This window comes from Engraulis encrasicolus, chromosome 6, assembly GCF_034702125.1.
Source record: "Engraulis encrasicolus isolate BLACKSEA-1 chromosome 6, IST_EnEncr_1.0, whole genome shotgun sequence".
In the NCBI taxonomy this organism is placed as follows: Eukaryota; Metazoa; Chordata; class Actinopteri; order Clupeiformes; family Engraulidae; genus Engraulis; species Engraulis encrasicolus.
Window position 1 is genome coordinate 45,559,464 of NC_085862.1, and position 15,000 is coordinate 45,574,463.

At 45.4% G+C, this 15,000-nt stretch overlaps 1 protein-coding gene across 2 annotated transcripts in view; it reads right to left on the reverse strand.

Moving 5' to 3' along the window:
* nhsa (Nance-Horan syndrome a (congenital cataracts and dental anomalies)) overlaps nt 1–15,000 on the reverse strand; it is a 165,249-nt gene that overhangs the window by 109,115 nt on the left and 41,134 nt on the right. The gene's annotated exons all lie outside the window — the stretch shown is intronic.

The following is a 15,000-nucleotide window of genomic DNA, read 5'->3' on the forward strand; positions in this document are numbered from 1 at the left end:
TAATCACTCAGATTTCTTTTGCTGTTATGTCAGTCTGTGTTTACTGTAATACAGTCTTCATGTAGTGTCTAGGTGTCCGTTGTGTTTTTACAGCATATTGATTACAGTATACAGATGAAAATTCTCATTCATCCAGGCCAGGGATATCAAACTCAGGACCGGGGGCCAAATATGGCCCGCTGAGTCATTTTATTTGGCTTGCGAGTTTAATTCAAATGTGTATTACAGTTAGCCCATACACCATAAATGTATTAAGACTTGAACATGACATTTTGTGCACCACAGGCACATGGGCGAGCCCAGGCCAGTGAAACAGCTCACATTCAACAGCTCACACCGAAACTAGAGGAGAAACTAGAAGAGAAACTAGAAGAGTTGAAACAAGAGTCCCTCATATTGCTCTGAGTTGTTTCCAAGGTATAGATTATACTTTAAAAGGTACTTACCTATGGAGGATAATGTCAACACAGCACAGAGGTCCAGAGGAGACATGGAAGAGAAACAGAGGGAGGGGAGGGGGGGGAGAGAGAGAAGGGACTTATTAGTGACATGTACAGGACGTTATGTTGCTATGTACGACTTCATTCATTCATTCATTCCTTCATTCATACATTCATTCATTCATTTAGCCACGACTGTCACACTGAGAACAAGTGTCTCTTTTGCCAAGGATTCCTGGTCAAAATGGCAGCTAACAAAAAGTTCCAGAATGACACAGACAAGCACATGAACACATAATAAGGAAAACTGCAGCAATAAATTATGAATTGTTTCCCACTCAAATGAACAAAAGTGAAATAGCTCCCATTGACAGGCGTTCATGATAACACTACAAGAGCACATCTGAATACTGAGGAAGGTCACAGCAGACATTTTTTCCTAGAATGCATGTCTGCTGGTCGGCCCACCCTGGCTGTGGCCAAAACTGATGATCAAAGATGGCAAACTGTCAAACATGGCGGGAAATGTGCGAAAAAGGGGGATGTCCCCTTCATAACCCTTCAGGGTGAAATGCCTTACTAAAAGGAAAATAAAGGACCACAACATAGTTTGATGCTCCCAAAAATTCAATGGACCTTTATTTTCCTTTCAGTTGTCTTCTGTTTGGTCCAGCACCTGTGCTACTGATGAATGCACATTCTCTGACTTTTTGAAATGCCTTAATAGCATTGACAATCCTGCTAGCAGAACATTTTACAACTTGGCCATTGTCTTATGCATTTAAAGATGTTTTGCTTAGTTTATTAGGTCACTATTCACTCCTCCAGTAGTAGCACTGATGGATCAGGTGCAATGGTGTGACGGTCACATTTGCTGTGACTGAGCTTTTCTGTGTCTGACTAAGCCGGAATGGAACGTTGGGACTGGTGACTTCTAGAACAACACACACTGTTGCCAGGGGTAACACCGGGTAAAGCTACTGCCGCTGCGAATGGACGCCATCGCATTAACCCTCCAAAAAATATTTGAAAGGCTTTAGCAATACACAGTCAGATTAGAACCAGGGCACAGCTAGGGGAGTAAGGGATTTAATGTTCAATTTTAATCTCCACCCCCCCCTATTCCAAAAACAATTGACACGCACACACAAAACAGAGGATTTAAGACCTACAAAAAAACGAGAGCACATGTGATTAAGTGAGGACCTCATTTTTATACGAGATTTGCTTTGTTGTCTTTTGAAATTCTGGGTGCCCCCCTCTCTGTGTGTGTGTGTATGGTGTGTGTGTGTGTGCGCGCGTGTGGGTGCGTGCGTGCGCCAGAATTTTTGTTCATGTGTGCACATGTCTGTGTATCCGTCTGTCTGTGTGTGTGTCTGCATTTGCGCCATCATGTCTAACAAAGACATTATATCCAAATCATTGTTTGGTCCTCCTACAGTGTTGACAGCCCTGCACTGTTTCCTGCCAGACCGGGCTCCGGCATTATTCCATTATACCAGCCTATACTACTGCTGCTCAGTGTTGCCAGATTGGGATGTTTCCCACCCAATTGGGCTGCTTACAATGGCCGTCTGCGGGTAAAAAAAGGGTTAAAAATAAAAAGGGCAATTCGGAGGGAGGGTTTTTTTTGGCACATTTATGTCAATACACATCAATAGAGCTTATTTCTTTGCAGTGCTTCCAGCAGGGTGGGTTTTGAGCATTTTCAGGCTGGACATCATCAGTCTCATCTGGCAACCGTCCTCCTGCTACCACTGCTGCTTTGACCTGCCTGGGCCATGACTGGGCAGAAATTTAAATGAAAACACATTTGCATTGTGGGCTGGTTGAGCATGTGCCAACGGGGGAAGAGGGGGGCCGGACGGTTGGGGGGGGTCAACAGAGAGTGAGGTGAACGCAGCGCACAGCAGATGCTGTATGAAAGACAGAAAGGAAAAAAGGGATGATGAGGTGTGTGTGTGTGTGTGTGTGTGTGTGTGTGTGTGTGTGTGTGTGTAAATATGTGTGCGCGCATGCTTGTGTGTGTGTGTGTGTGTGTGTGTGTGTGTGTGTGTGTGAGTGAATGTGTGTAAATATGTGTGCGTGCATGCTTGTGTGTGTGTGTGTGTGTGTGTGTGTGTGTGTGTGTGTGTGTGTGTGTGTGTGTGTGTGTGTGTGTGTGTGTGTGTGTGTGTGTGTGTGTGTGTGTGTGTGTGTGTAGAATATTAATGAGCATTTGGACATCTGGTCTTGTCTCAGGAGGCCAAGAGACATGGTGGAGATTACGGAACTGTGTGTCACCCTAAAAAATGTCCCCTTTCACTTTTAAAGCTTACTCTTGAAAGTGAATGGAGTCAGTCCAAAGGTTATGTAGGGACAAAATAAACGAAGAATGTTCATAGATCATTTGGAGATACAGAGTTCATGTTCTGTAGCCCAATGTGAGATTGTTACTCTGATAAAGAAAGCAGAAGAACAAGACATTGAGGGAGCATGAATGAGATAGAGGGGGAAAGGGGGGGAGAGAGAGAGAGAGAGAGAGAGAGAGAGAGAGAGAGAGAGAGAGAGAGAGAGAGAGAGAGAGAGAGAGAGAGAGAACAAGAAAAAAAGGAGCGATAAACAGAAAGAAAGAAAGAAAGAAAGAAAGAAAGAAAGAAAGAAAGAAAGAAAGAAAGAAAGAAAGAAAGAAAGAAAGAAAGAACGCGAGAGAGAGAGAGAGACAGACTCAGACTCAGAAAGCACTCGTGAAAAGAGAAACCCCAGACAGACAGAACTGTTGAGCTTCTGAGGAGCAGTCTCTCATTCAAGTTACTGTCAGCACCGTGGGTCCGGTTTCAACTCGAACCCACCCCAGTCCAGAATGCGCACATGCACAGACACAGAGACAAACACACACACACACATAGCCAGCCAGCCAGCCAGTCAGAGCCAGTACTCTGTTTACCTGAGAAATAATTTTACACAACACTTCTAGCAACATGTCTTCATCATTTAAACAGACATTCATCCACCCTGTGTGTGCCGCGTTGCCTGCTCATGTTGTGTTGTACTTTTCTGTTTTCGTGCGAGCACTTTGAGTGGGTGGCGTTGTCTGACAACATTGGCAGTGAAAATACAGGCTGTGAGAGTCGCAACCATCTTAGTGCAGAGCCTCTGTTATAACCCTATTGTCACAAAAATGGTAATGACCAATTCTTGCTCGGTTACTTAAGACTCTCTGCATTGTCATCCCAATGTTGTTAACTTATGATGTAGCTGAGTGTTTTCAGAAAAGAGTGAATAAGCCTGTCAACGGGCCCATCTGCAGTAAGACGCTACACAAAACTAAACAAGTATTCTCTATTTATATTTTCTGTAAGCCTTTTCTTGTGGGGATGGTGATGGTGGTGGTGGTAGTGGTGCTTGTGGAATACAGACTATAAGAGTTCCCTCCAATACAAGACAAAAAAGTGTTCTCCAGTTATAACTCTTTGAGTGCCCCTTGTGGAGGCGGTGTTGGCGCTAGTGGTGGTGTTGATGATAGTGGTGGAGGTGGTGGTGGGAATACAGACTATGATGAGATGAGAGTCATCTTTTTGGCCTTGTTCCATTTCCATACAAGTCAAAAACCACAGAGGACTTGTTGTGTGGCTTGGAGATTCCCACCATCTGTCGAGCAAAGGACTCTGCCACTCTCTCATTCTCAAATTCTCAAATTCTCAAATTCTCTCTCTCTCTCTCTCTCTCTCTCTCTCTCTCTCTCTCTCTCTCTCTCTCTCTCTCTCTCTCTCTCTCTCTCTCTCTCTCTCTCTCTCTCTCTCTCTCTGTCTCTCCCGCCGCTGTGCATACCTCCCATTGTGTCTGCACTGGCTGTGGCGCCTGGAGGCCTTCCATTCTTTTCTTCTCCTCTCTTCTCTTCTCTTCTCTTCTCTTCTCTTCTCCCTCTCTTCCGCTTGTCTGCAGATCGCCTGTCTAGGACAGCGTGCCCGAGAGCGGGACTGAAGCGTGTCGTCATGACAGGCCTGCTGTGGCCTGTCACAGGCAAGACACTCCACACATAACACCACTTGCTCTCCACCTCACTTCCTCCTCCTAACACTTGTCTTCCCTCTCTTGATCTTCCTCTTCTTCCTCTTCCCTTTCTTCCTCTTTTGCGACATCAATGCCAGGCAAGCACACTCCCCAGAGCTGAATCAGAGAGAATTCAAGAGAGAGAGAGAGAGAGAGAGAGAGAGAGAGAGAGAGAGAGAGAGAGAGAGAGAGAGAGAGAGAGAGAGAGAGAGAGAGAGAGAGAGAGAGAGAGAGAGAGAGAGGACACAGTAGACACAGACATAGACAGACAGGCTGGCAGACAGAGACCGACAAAGATGTATGGAGAGAGAGAGAGAGAGAGAGAGAGAGAGAGAGAGAGAGAGAGAGAGAGAGAGAGAGAGATGTGTGTATTCATTTGGAATGTGGAATCATTCAAACCCAGGGTCAGTGCATGACGAACGTAAAGGATGGAGGAGGGAGGTCAGGAAGGATGGATGGATGGATATATGTGAGTGGGATTGATAGAGTGACAGAATAAGGAAGGGAGGAAGGAAGGGTGTCCTCTGGCTGGAAGATGTGAGCTTGTGCCTCGGCAATGTCACCACAAGGGCATAGCATAGCAGCAGCAAGGTCCCTTCCCATGGCATCCCCATTAGTCACGCCCCTTACACCGTGACACTGTGAAAAGTGACACCACACGCCTATTTGCAGCTCTTTAGATGCCCTGTGTGTGTGCTTGTGTGTGTGCTTGTGTGTGTGTGTGTGTGTGTGTGTGTGTGTGTGTGTGTGTGTGTGTGTGTGTGTGTGTGTGTGTGTGTGTGTGTGTGTGTGTGTGTGTGTGTGTGTGTGTGTGTGTGCATGTGTGCGTGCGTGCATGTGGAAATGTGCATCACTATGTGTGTGTGGCTGTGTGTGTGTGTGTGTGTGTGTGTGTGTGTGTGTGTGTGTGTGTGTGTGTGTGTGTGTGTGTGTGTGTGTGTGTGTGTGTGTGTGTGTGTGTGTGTGTGCGTGCGTGCGTGCATGTGTCAATAAGTGTGTGTGTGTTCATGCATGCACATGTGCACCGACTACACCACTATGTATGTGTTTCGTACTTGCGGCTTGTTGTCTCCTGTCTCCTCCGGCGATGGATGACGTATATTTATCAACTTATCAGATTCCAGCCTTTCACTGATCCGTGTCTCCACCCCCATTGATCTGTGACCTCATAACCTCTGCAGTTATCAATCTACACCTTCCACCCCCCACTAGTTCCAGAGCCTTGTGCCTTAGACCCCCACTGTCCTGGTCCCCCACCCCCAGACCCAGGTGCCTTAGATCAGGGATGCTCAAGCTTAATTGCGCCAGGGACAGCTAATGGAGCAGAACATTTGCCAAGGGCCCCCCTCATAATTGAGTCCTAAATGACCGGTACCACATTCTTTTTTCTTAAAATGTGGGCCTGCTGTAGCAATGTTGTGTATTGTTGTATTGTAATAAACATGTTCAGACACCCTGACTACACTGCAGACCCCCCTGGGGTCCTTGGACCCCACTTTAAGAACCAACCACAGCATAAGAGCAGCACCCCCCTGCCCTCAACCCCTCCGTCCCAGACCAATGTTCCTTAGTCCCCCACACTGCCCTAGACTCCCAACCCTAGACCCCCGATGTGCCTCGGACCCCCATCCTTATCTGCCCCTGGCCTGCTCTAGCCTGTCCTGTCCTGACACCCATGACAAACACATGCCATGTGGCCTCACCCCTGCCTGTGAAGGGCCAAGGCTCCAGCAGGTCTTGTGGAAAAGGGAGAGGCAGCCAGGCAGCGTCAGGCTCGGACAGATTAATGGTGAAAGTGTGACAGTGATGGTGACAAGGGAGAAAACACAGAGCCACTAAAAAAAAACACACACACACACACACACACACACACACACACACACGCACGCACGCACGCACGCACGCACGCACGCACGCACGCACGCACGCACACACACACACACACACACACACAAGTCCTCTGTTACTACTCACTACTCAACTCGCAAACGCAAAGTAAACATCTCCTACCATCACAGAGATTCAATTAAGGAGGGAGAGAGAGAGAGACAGAGAGAGAGAGAGAGAGAGAGAGAGAGAGAGAGAGAGAGAGAAATGGAGATGGAGAATTGCCTCTGCCTTTGCTTTCCAAGGAGCGTGCTGCAGTTGATTATAGACTTCATCGATCATAAACAGTGAAGACACTGTGCTGTTATTTTACAGGGATTAACGTGTTTTCGTTCAGATTGTATGTCAATTTGTGGCATTGACATTTAAAATACACAGCAGTTTAAGTTTCAGGGTTACTGCCTAACTTCATGCTATGATTGACAATGAAATGAAAACTTTTGGGGGCTAGGAGTGGGAGTGGGTTGCTATTCTTTAAATAATAATAATATGGGTTGGAATTTACTTCATACAATCTTAACAGAGGAAATCCACCGTAATCATGACTGCACATATTCAGGATCACAGCGTGTCCAGAGGGGAGCAAAAAAAGAGGACAGCAAACCTAATTTAGCAATGAGTCACGGAAATGTTGTGGAAAATAGAAACAAGGTCCACAAGATTTCCCCATCCGGTGTGCGCAAATCCCTTTAAATGGGCTACAAAAAGCCTCTCAGGTTTTTAAATGGACATGTAACTCCTGAACCCAAATGACACAAGTCTACTACCGTCCACTGAACAGAGAGAATGTTTCCATCTCTCTCTCCATACCAGATTGTATAATCACTTTTAAGAAAACCTCTCTCTCTCTCTCTCTCTCTCTCTCTCTCTCTCTCTCTCTCTCTCTCTCTCTCTCTCTCTCTCCACACACAAACTTATTCACCAGAATGAGTGTCATGAGGGTTTTATGGAAGCTGTCAACAGTGACTGTCTGCTTCATGTCTTTGCCACTTAACCCAGCATATAACTTTCTTCCGAGACTCTCTAAAGCCCCTTCCCAGATTACCTCTACCTCATGTCATGCTAGTTTCCCTCGTGGTCATGCAACTCTCATGCTTCAAGACTTCAAGACTTTTTCAACAAGAATTGTCATGAATTGAGTTTGCAATATTGCATTCGTCATACTAGCCTGTGCAACAAAAGTAAACAGCGAAGGCCCAACGACCACTAAAGGAGCAAGATCTCGCACACCAAATCCTCTGTGTCCTCGATCGACAGACCAGACCAGACCAAACGGCAAAACAAGCCATGCCACTGTAAAACCCACCCGGCAATAAAGCCATTAGCAGCTGCCACTTAGACCTGCTAACGATTTCCCCTCATCGCCCCCAATAAATTTGCACCCTGTGGGACCAAAGCAGAGTGGCCTGACTGAGTAGCAGACCACAGCAGACCAGCACGTAGAAGACCAGAGTATAGGCTGCTGCTGCTGCTGCTGCTTCTATTTGGTGCCCTGCAGTCACAGAAGGCCAGTGTTTATGGCTGACATACACCCCTCTGGGGATCTCACCCGCACTCAAACAGACATTATTGGAGTCATTAGAGGCCTGGTGAGCTCCACGGTATACTGCTGAATACTGGGGGGAAGCCTAGCATCAATATGAGCCTGTAAACTAACCCAGGGTCATCGGTCATGGACAAGAAGGACATAAAAATGGTGGTATAATGGTTGAGGGTGACTATGTCAGCATTGATCAAACTTATTACTGTAGAAGCATCTACCGGTATGTCTTGTTGGTAATTGACTTAGGCTACATATTTGGTTAAAATATTCATACATGAACCTTCCACAAGGCCTATCCCTAGTTCAAGACTAGATGCAAGAAATTGATTAAAAATTTAGTAAATCCCTATAACAGGTAGTGCCTTCCAATTACAGACACACCCTAACGATGGCAATATGTGAAAACCAGTCTAGCACATTACAGTTCAATTGAAAATTGAGCACAAAATATTGATTGCTCTTGCAGTCTTGTTTTATTTGTGCACACAAAGAGAGATGATAAACGTTTAACCACAGTATGCCATTGTCTGAGTACACATATTGATCTCTTTGGCTCCGTTCCTTCCCCATGCAGTCTGTTAAGTATGTATTGTATACGTACATGGCATCAAATAATAATCATGGTACAATTCATACAAGATGCAGCTCAAACAGCTTCAACAGTTTAAGTGTTTAGGATGAGGAGTGCCATGCTGGTGTTGCCTCTTGGGCTGCGATGTGCTAGGTGCCAACGTGTCTTCGCAAGGCTAACCATGCATGCACCGCACCCTTCTGCATGAATCATTGATGAGCCCAGACGGGGGGGTGGGGGGCGACCGCAGACGAGTCTTGTTAGAACCACTCCTGACCAAACGAACAATCAAAGTTTAATGGGCCTCCACCATTCAAACCCCCCATACAACGCTGAACGCTAAACACCACTGTTGAAAATGTCGTGGGATTTTCAAGTCAAGAAGCAAAACGCTCCTCCTTAAATTTCTGAATCATTTACGACACGTTTTATAGCGCATTTGTGACCACACATAAATGAATGAGGTCATATCGAGCCTGCTTTTGTGTTGTTGTCTTCAACTGTGACAGACTTGGGTTCTTCAATAAGTGACAGTCAAATGCCTTTCTGAGGAGAACTGACGTCAGGTTGGTTGCACACAAACACAAACACCAGCTCTTTGTCTTTGCCGCATGGGAAAAGTGTCGACAGTGGTTATCAACCGATGCACTGAAGGCAATGGTGTTGAAAGGCATAAAAAAGAAGGAGCAGGGTGAGGCCAACAAAAGCACCTCACAGCATTTTTTTCCCTGGCGTGTTTGCAGCTGAAAGATCTTTGGCCGCAGCATAGTGCAAAACAACACCCCCAGCAATCAGCACACAAAAGATGTGTCTGTCTCCCTTTCAAAGGCAATAAAACACTCTAATTTCCCACACAAGTCTAAATGGCTGGGTAGATTTGAGGCGATAACGGACGATGACAGAGGCTGATGTAAGTGAAAAGCAAAAATAATGGCAACAGAGATGTATTTTGATGTGGTCAGAAAAATATAGCGTAAGGAAAAATGTATCACAAGTAAGCTACAATAATTACCCATTGAATGAAATGAAAAATAAAAATCATTAAAACATGTCTGTGGGTAATCCACACATTTCATGCCATAAACTTCTCCAGCCATGACTCAGTCAACCAAATCTATCGCCTTTTATCGTGACTGCTGTACCAATAGCCAGGAGTGCCAGGTGTTAGGCTCTGGTCCATTCACATCATCCTCTCAACACCAGACTGGTTAGCAATGGGAGGCTAATGCATGTGCTTAGGCTACATTGGACCAAAGGTGTTCGATGCCAATGATAGCAACCTGCTATCATTATCACAAGAACAGAGGACTGAAAACGATGGTTACGCAGCTGCAGCCATGTGAAACATGTGAAACTGTAACCTTAAACAGACCACAGGACAGGACAGGACAGGTCAATGATTAAACTATCACCTGACTTATATTCTGGTGGGTTAGCAGTAAGTGTATTATTACACAACGCTTCAGTTCAGAAGCATCGTGTTCATTGCCAGGAAGGAAAAGTTAGAAAAGTTGAATAGAAACCCTTCTTTGAGTGCATCGGGAATAGAAGGACCAATGTCCAAATAGGTTGATATGACCTTTTCTAGGCCCAAAAGTGTTTTATGGCAGCCTTTACAGACATCATACAAAGGATTATACATATCATTATGTTGTTACATCATTCTTTTACATATGTTACACTGTAAACACCTTCATTATCTAAAACTTCTTTGATATCCAAGGTCATGGGAGATAAGAGATAAACCCCCTATCTTGGGTTCCGTGTCTTGCGTCTTGCTCTGCTTACCCAGAGTAACACACAAAAGGTATCGCTTGAGCGGTCTTTGAAGTGACTGGATTGCTTCCTCGTAGCGGGTGTCGTTTGTCAAACTGGCGAGTGACTACAGTTGGCGCAGGAAGTAAATCACCCGTGGATACCCGAGGCACAGCCCATTCTCAATGTATCGCATGTCTCAATCTCGCATCAGGGCCCAAAAGGACGGGAAACCTGAGCCACCGCGACAGTTTGATTTAACTGGCAGAGAGGTTTCCTGGTTTGTATTGATACTATAATCAGCTCACGCAAGAGAAGGCTACTGCCAGACTGCCTCCCTGAGTCAGTAAGGTGAGCAGAACTCATGTGGGAAACCTCCTTGTGTTTTCCTTGGGTATTAGAGACATACCTACTGCCATGAGGTCAATATCATACAAATAAGTTCGGGAAAAAAATCAGGAACTCTGCCACTGTTTTATAGTATCGTGTCATGGAAAACCCACTGAAATTGATGGCCTTGCCCTTGCACCCTTGGTCTGACTGGTCCAGAGGGTGTACTTAGAAGAAACTGTTTGAAGCAATGACACCATTTACGGTTTAAAGGGTCAGGTTCAGATGTTGCATCGCCAGTCTTTGTTCAGCGGCGTCTGCAGGTCTGCCTCCTTTTAAATCTTGCTCAAGAATTATTAACATCTCCACATACACCTGCGTGATGGATGATGAATGGACACATTGTGTGGCTTAACTACTGTAGCCTAATTACCACCCCACCACACCCACTCCCAGTGCTTCTTGTGTTCCTACTATATTTAGAACCGGTTCAAATGTCATATGATTCGATTCTGTTAAGAAGAGTTAAAAAAATGTGTTGAAAGATAATTTACAAAAAAATGATTGGTTCTGCAATAGAGTAACAGTACTAAGGCCAAACACTTTGAAAAAAATCATCATCTAATACTTAATTCCAGGAGCAAGCAGCCTTCTTCTAATGTGATTTTCTTGATTATAGAACTAACTGTGTAATTAAGCACTTCTATTCCCAGACATCAGTGAGGAGGAATTATACACGCATAACATGCAATTATATACATACAGGCTAACAAGCTAGCCTTGGTTGAGTCTTTTACCACTACAGACTACAGTGCAGCTTTGATGTCGTTGATCTCTTTAGATTTTTGGTAATCAAAGTGAGGCCTTCTTTTTGATACTTTCTTCTTTTATAATAGTTCAACGGGGAAAAGCTGACTATTTGTAGTGGAACAAAAAGATACACAACTGAGCTAATACATGTTATGCAGACATCAAATAAGATTTGATGCCAACAGCAAACAGCAGCGTCTCTGAGCTTAAAAGATGCAGCTGGGTCCCAAAGGGGTTTTATATAGCACAGCATGACCTTTCTGTGTTTTGTCTCAGAAAAAAAATACTCAAGATGTCTAACTGCACAAAGTGGGTTAGCTCTCATGAGATCCTAAATTAGAGTGAAGGCCCTCGTTAAATACCCAATAATGTAATCTGCCTCGATAAGGTCAGGGTGCATACGTACATGGATCTGGTGGGAGCCACCCACTCTCCACCTTACTCTGTATTGACAGGCCATAGAGGAGTCATATGAATGGGAAAAAATGGGCAGCTTCCCAGACAGTCAAAGCCTCAGAAATACTTTGTTGCTTTTTATGCTTCTGTGTAATGTGTCTGACAACTGATACCATGTTCCATACTGTGAACAGGCACAGTCTAACACAAGGCACATTATCAATGTAAAACATTCATTGCGAGCCAAAGAGTTAAAAAATGTTGGGTAATATACAGTACCCAGCATTTCACTCATACACAAAGATGGAAGTACTACTCTGAAACCTAAACTTGTTGCACCGGCAGTATGTTTTTAAAGTAAAATTGTGTACCTACTGTACTTTTTAAATGTAATATACACTTGAAGGTAAAGTGTGATGAACTTCATGCAGTACAAAAATATTCCTCTATTTCCAAAACTCCTTTCTCCAAATAAAAGTGTTACCCAAGTAGTACCTCCATTTCTCTGTGTGCATAATGGAAACTCAAACAAGTTCGGGTGCCAGCAGGAGGGACGATAAGTAGAGATGAGGTAGTTTTTCAGAAGAGCGCTCTAAAGAATTAATGACTGTTGATTGCGGTTTTCCTCACTTTCCTCATTTCTACCTTTATGGGCCACATCTCTAAACACCCTTTCAACTCTCAAGGCTCTTTTAAATAAAAAAGGGTGGTGGCACGGGACGTATTAGGCCCTGGAAGAGCTCCAACATATGAGAGTTTTGATGGAGGAGGAGCAATTACAGGGTGCGCTTGAGGACATACCGCCATGATTACCCAATGAGTCGGCCCATGCCCGTGCCAGCGCCTTGCTCCTCTGGCATGCCATCTGACGGGATACAACTCGAGAAGTGCCAGCAGCACAGCACATGCATGCATGGATGGATCGATGGATGGACACATGGGCACATTCCTTAGGTCAGCGCCATGTGCTCTGCAGTGCAGTGCTCTGAGGGTTAAAATAACACCAGTCACAGCCAGCCTTGAAGATCAGAGACGTCCCTGTGACCCCCGCTTGCCCACCCCCATCCCTTCACTTTCATCCCTCCGTCCCGCCTCTCCTCAAAACAATGCACTTCAGCCAGCAGATTAAAGCCCTCAGGAGATCAGACACCTCTAATCTCTGGTGTAAGGAGCAACAGAGACAACAGTGTGACCCCAACAACACGCCCCACTCACACACACACACACACACTCACACACAGACACACACACACACACACACACACACACACACACACACACACACACACACACACACACACACACACACACACACACACACACACACACACACCCTTCCCCAAAAAGCAGCCCTGGCCTGGTTGACCCAGAGGGGACATCTGCAGGGGTACAGATGGCCCCCTTCACTGATTTGGGGACATCGGAGGGGACGGGGCAGGGAGGGGAAGCGCCCCTCCCCCTCCCCGGTACACTTTCGGTTGTGTGTGTGTGTGTGTGTGCGTGCGTGCGTGCGTGCGTGCGTGCGTGCGTGCGTGCGTGCGTGCGTGTGTGTGTGTTCATCACACATGATATGATCTGTGCACCCGAGTGGAAGACCGGCATAAGAAGGATGTGATCCGGCATCATCAGTGAAATTCTGATGACCATCATGGCCCTCGGGCAATATACTAACACATTCAACCATCAGTCAATTGAATATTAGTAAAGCCCCAAATTAATAATCATATTTTAAAGGATTTTAAGCGCTCCATCCTACTGAGTGAATTTGGATTGACTTCCATTATGTTGATGGTCATTTAACAATTTGTAAAGTACCATATGGCATAAGGAAAACCAGCAGGTCTCGAAGAGTGTATGTAGAGTATGGTCTTTTAAACTGGATATGGTGCTGCAAATATCAAGCCTAAATGTGACTGGTTTACACACCAAAGGTTGTTCTGGAGGTGCTGCCCTTGATGTCTGAACACTGTTTTTCACATACAGTACGTAACACGACCATATGTGAGCGCCTTCAGAATTGTTGATACACACGTTTTTTTAAGAGCACACAGAGCTCACCAGAAATGTTTTGGTCAGTACAGTGTATTTGCTATGATTCAACCATCAGTACATAATAGTACTGCTTACTCATTCTGCTCCCATGTGCGTCTGCACTGTATTAAAAACTCAGGGTCTGTTCAACCATTTCCAGTAATACAGTAACCCTCAGGGGCACCAAAACATTACGCAACAGTAGTAAGCGAGAACTTTTTATTTCTTTATTTATTTACTTTCATGGTCTCAAATAACAGTAACTGATGGGGGGCCTGTTACGCTTCCACAGAGGAACTTGAATGAATCACCGCGCTGACTCACAAGCAGGGCCACTGACAGCTTTCACTGGGCCCAGGACAAAGTCATCTGAAAGGACCCTGCCTGTACCCCAATACATACAATGTAATGGGGAACTCAATATTGGCCCCCTATCTCCCTGGGCCTGGGAAAACATACCCCTTTGTCCCCCCTGTCGTCTGGCCTGCTCACAAGCACCACTTAAGACTAACACTCATGTCTCTGCCAGGCTGCTGCCATGGAAACTCATATAAGGGTCACCCTCCCGACCCATCCCTCCCCCATCCCCTCAGCCGCACTGGGACTTCCTGTCTGCCAAGCGTTCCACCTCAGGCCACAGAGAGAGAAGAAAGTCGTCTCCTAGCCTTGACCTCTCCTGACCCCTGGCTGCGTTACGGCATCCTTCTGTCTCTCGCGGAAACGCAGCTCTATTCTGTTCAGTCCTGGGAAACTAGGCAATTTGACCAATTTCTCCCCCATCCCCCCCATTACCCATACTCACTCCCTCTACTATGCCAGTAACCTCCGCGCCAGACACACACATACAACTCTGCCACCTCTACTACAACCTCCCCCATTACACACATTGGGGAAGACAGAACAGCAAAAATGGCAAATTAATTTATGTGAAAACTGACAATAAAGCCCTATCGTATAGTATTTTATCGTATCACATCTGTACAGACAATAGAAGTTGCTTATACACAGTACATCGTGTGACCTCTCTCTCTTTAGTCTGTAGTTAGACATTACTTCATTACTTCAGCATTCTAACAGAAGCAAAAGTCCACCTGGATGACACCGGCTCCAGCCTTTATGAACTACTACTATCTAGGGCTACTCGATTATGAGACAAATCAACATCACGATTACTTCAGTCAATATTGATGTCATGATTTTTTAGA